The sequence below is a fragment of the Lycium ferocissimum genome, chromosome 12 (genome assembly GCF_029784015.1).
Source record: "Lycium ferocissimum isolate CSIRO_LF1 chromosome 12, AGI_CSIRO_Lferr_CH_V1, whole genome shotgun sequence".
Lineage (NCBI taxonomy): Eukaryota > Viridiplantae > Streptophyta > Magnoliopsida > Solanales > Solanaceae > Lycium > Lycium ferocissimum.
In genome coordinates, this window is record NC_081353.1 from 60,809,660 (window position 1) to 60,815,043 (window position 5,384).

Here is a 5,384-nt window from a genome sequence, read left to right on the forward strand (position 1 = left end):
AACAACATTTAAACGCCAAAATACCACATATTTAACTGTACATAACTGACTGTACATATCTGTCTACGAGCCTCTAGACATAGTACACTTATACATAGAAAGGGCCGAGAGTCTTTGTCGTGCCCGAAAATATACACAAAAGAGTACCACGAAGTGAGGCTTAGAACAGGCGGAGCGACTCCCAAGTGCGGGCCCCGTGAGCTCTAAGGATCAAATCCGCCTGTCTGCTGACCTGCGCGGCATGAAACGCAGCGTCCACAAGAAGGGACGTCAGTACGAATAGTGTACCGAGTATGTAAGGCATGAATAGTAATATGCGAGAACATAAATCATGCATAATGACATAAAAGAATTACAACTCAAGTCACAGGATAGAAATAACCTTGTACTTATAAGTGCCCTTGGGCGATGCCGTGCTTTCTTAGGCTGTCCTATATATATATACATATATACATAAAAAAAATAGAATATATCATATTGCCGAGGCGTCGGCGGCCGATCCATTTAACCATAAATATATACACGTCCGCGTCCGGGCATCCCGCGTCCGGGACGATATCATGTGCCATACTCCAACTGATCAGGTGTATATGCGTATATAACGCTCTGCCCTTACCTCCATCTTCCCCGTACATCTATGCATATATCATGTATAATTGTCGGCGTCTATAAACATACGGTCTTTCATCATATACATATACTCATATCATATACATATATCGGCGTCTATAGCGCTCGATTCTTTTTTTGTGTCATATGTATATACTTATATCATATATATTCACCGCGTCTATAGCGCTCGATTCTACTATCATATACTTATACTTATATCATGCATATTTATCGGCGCCTATAGCGCTTTCGATTCGTTATCATATACTTACACGTATGTCGGGTGCGCACATCCATCGGGTCATAAGGCATAATTCCTTGTACTTAGAATCTTTAGAATAGTCATTACCTATAATAGAATTGGGTTATCCAACAATGGTTTAACATTCTCGTACTTTCATTTTTATAGCAACGTACATCATCTACATATGTTACGTGTCATGACGTTACTCATGAAGGTCTTAGGGTAATCGGGTCTTATCCTTGCAAGTTCTAGGATATTTGGACATTTCTTTCGCAATTTATGCACTTTGGTTCAATCTTACTGAATGAATAGTAACTATTTTCAATCTCGGATTTCTAGGAGAGGGATTGTCCCCGAGGTACGTATTCAAGCCTACCACATCTAAGACATGCCAAGAAAGGAAGGGGAAACCTTACATACCTCTTTCTGCTTCTTTAGCTATTCCGAATTCACGTCGCGATCTCGTCAAAATCTGCAATTGGTCTGTTTACCAAAACTCTTATTAAGGTTCGTAGAGTTAGAATCTTAAGAAAACACTTGGCTACCGAAATTTCGGCGCACTTCCTTTGTAAATATACCATCCTCGACATTCAATATAGCCAAATTTCAATCAACAACAACTTAGAATTCAAACCCGGCCAAACTATTAACACCACCCAACAATTATACTAGCAATTCACATACTCATTCAAGGCACATAATCTCAATTTACCACTTTCTTCTACCTACAACACTTCAAACTTATCAAGCCTTTATTTGTAATGTAAGATTTACAACACAACAACTAAAATACTAAGTAAAACTTGATCATTATTCCCTCACAATTCACCACATATCTGTACACACGCACCATGCACACACGGCTTCACACATTATACATGCACAACTACAATCTCTCCAACACCATTCAACTTCCATTACCAATCTAATATTCATAACAATAACAACCAAACATGGGATTAAAACATGACTCCTACATACATATGGGTGTGCACGGCCACGCCCTACATCTTTATCCTTCAAGAATTTCCTTCATTTTCATTCACTACAACATGCACTGACATACAATATACATAAATAGGGGATGAATTCCTTACCTTTTTCTTTAACCCTTCTCTTGACCAACTTGTGTGAATATGGATTTTCCTTGCCCAAATGAATACTCCACTTTGTTAAGGACCCTTTAATTGGTAGGAAATAATTTTTTTGAAGAAATTTTTTTGCAACTTTCTTGGAATTCTTTACTTGGCCGAATGGCCTTGAAGATTTTCTCCTTCTTTTCTCCTTCTTTCTCTTCTTGAAATTTCTAGATAATTTGATGAATATTAGATGATTTTCTACATAAATACCCACAAGTCTTCCACCAAACTTTTCCCATATTTATGAATAGGTCCTTGATCATAAAAATATTGTTACATGATCCCTTTCTTACCTTTCTTGAAATTTCTAGAAAATTGACCAAATAAGATGACTTAGTCATCTTATTTATCCTTATGAATTAACTAATTCGGGCCTAGCCCGTGCCACTATGTAGCGGTTGGGCCTTGTCCATTTCTTTAAAAATTCAAGCCCACTTATTTTTGGGCTAGTTCTTGTAATTCGGGAAACATTTTCCAACTTCCAAATTTACCCTTCGCCTTCCTTTGTATTTCTATGAGGCGTAGTACGAATTTCCTTTATGCCCTTGACCTTTCTTGATACTTCCGCTTCCAAATTCTTCATAAGCCATTCACGTGCTTAACAAAAATGAAAATATGGCCTTGCTTGTTGTACTCCGCGATTGTCTTGAATTATCTGATTACACAAAAATGCGGGATATAACAGAATAACAAGGACATATCAAGCCAAAAGGGTCACAATGAATGAGCAAAAAGACATATTCGACGAAAAGGGTAAAAACAAAGGGGCATATCTTGCCACGAGGGCCACAACCCACACTACGGATGAAAGAAAGATCATCCAGCCACAAGGGCCATATCTGTCATTTTTTAATTCTTCCATTCATTTCAATTATTTCATTTCCTGCAGCCGAAAAGGCCATCGTATGTTTATTTTCTGCTGCCGAGAGGGCCATTACACGTTTATTTTTTGCTGCCGAGAGGCCCATTGCACGTTTATTTCCTTCTGCCGAGAGGGCCATTTCACGTTAATTTTTCGCTGCCGAGAGGGCCATTTATTCATTCATACTGCCGAAAGGGCCACTGTACGTTTATTTTCTGCTGTCGAGAGGGCCATTGCATGTTTATTTTTTGCTGCTGAGAGGGCCATTCATTCATTCATACTGCCGAAAGAGACATCACACGTTTATTTTCTGTTGCCGAGAGGGCCATTTCACGTTAATTTTCTGCTATTGAGAGGTCCATTCATTCATTCATACTGCCAAGAGGGCCATTCATTCATTCATACTACCGAGAGGGTCATTCATTCATTCATTCACTCATACTGCCGAGAGGGCCATTCATTCATACATAATGCTATTGCATATTTACTTTCCTGCTGCATGGAGGGCCATTTATACAACTATCATAAAGATATCTGCAATATCGTTGAATTTTGAAAGCAGGCACACAATCTCCGAGAGAGAGCCAACCTGCTAAACCGGATCCGGACAAATTGCAGAGCAAACGTGGAACTTTTCTTAGACAACCGGCCAAGCTAGGGCGCCCATGAGAATCAAGCTCTCCGGCCAGGACTTGGAAGCCGTCCACTCTCAAACTCAGCCAAAATTTATTTGTTTTTGATTTCTTTTACTAAAAACCGCAACCGGTCGGGTACACACCGGGGAATCCGAAGGTATTCCCGTATATGGGACATACTCTTCTCCAGCGGGTCAAACTACATGTGGCCTGATTCCCAAAGACCAGGGATATGTAGGCGGGCTCAAAACCAGAGAGTCGGCCACCCTCCGACAAGTCTCTGAGAAAAACGGGCATAACACCGGTAATCTCAGGACTCTTCAGCTACGCACTTAAAGGTCTTTAGTTGAGTCGAACTACAAGTGGCCAGACTTCTCGTATATCCCGAGATATGTAGGAACCCCTAGGGGTCTATTGCGAAAACTAAAGAGATGAGAGGCGGCTAGGGAGCAAAACCCTAGTGCCGCCTCCTGTTCACCACCTACCCCGCCTCTTTTCTCGATCCTGTCCCATCTCGACTGATATGTAGCTTGAAGAGAGAAGGCGAAGCCATTAATGCTTCGTCCTTCTCTTGTCTTTTATACTATGCATAGTTTTTATTATTTTAGTGATAAGTTCAGTGTTTATAAACTAACCGGGTCCCTTTTTCTTTTTCTTCCTCCACTTGCATGACCATTCGAGTCAATTAAGATCGAGTCCACGAAGAATATAATAGTGAGGCGTGCAGAAGGCCCAACCATGGGTGAAAATGGCCAGCTAGGGGCTTGGTACGCCCCTAGTCTAACTTAGTCTCTTTGCATTTATTTGTTATTTTATTCCTAACTGATGTACTTGTAAAAAATGTGTATTCAAACTCATATTATAGTGGAAAATCCTTATGATTGGAATTAGACATCTTAGGACAACGGTTATTATGCCGTTTAGTCGACTTTAGGTCCCCGTACGCGACTTTCAAAAAACCACGGACTCAAACATAATGCCTTTTTACAACTAAGTACACAAATGAGGCCTCGCAAAACTGCTTTCAAATAAATCACTATGATTTTTCTAAGTTTAAATGACAATCACGTTTCTATATAATAAAGTTATTTCTCAAAGATGAGTTGATTAATTTAATTCCTACTCAAAACTGGATTTCCAAAATCAGCTTTAAATGGACAGATTTAACAATTGGCTTTAACCTATACATCTTCATTAATGCCCAATCTTTGGCACAATATTGGACCAGCTTTTTTAAATAAAACTTAAACAAAAAACCAGATTTTTTACCAAGTTATAAATACCCGTTTCTGAAAAATAGAGACGAATGAAGGATGTTCAAGCACGAAACTCTATCTTAGCCCCAAAGTTGGCCCAAGTTAGCTCACGTTTTTAGGATATACTCGTTCAAATATAAAATACCTTTATAAACATTTAAAGAACCCACGCATAATATAAAGTTCCGAATAAGACTGAAACGTACCAATACGAGTCAACCTAAGCCCCGATGTATGAGTGCAAAAAAATAACTTACAAAAATTAACATTTCTTTTGCAGTTCTTTTACAAACTTATTCCTTATATATAAAAGAAAACTACTTATACTCAGATGATATAAATCCGAAACTACAATACCCTATAAATAAAGGGGATATATTCTTCCAAAATACATGATATGCATGATAGTTCTTTATGGGAAAATAAACACAACACAATAGGTAGTTTAAGCAAATATTCATACACTGGAATTCGAAGGTTAACCATATAGTACGGATCCTTAATATTGGGGTGCCTAACACCTTCCCCATGGGATCATCAGAATCTTTACCTAGAACTGGATTACGAAGGTTTTTTCATGGTGTTTGAATAAACCCTTCATAACTGGTTTTCCTAATTTCCTAAAAATTAGGTGGC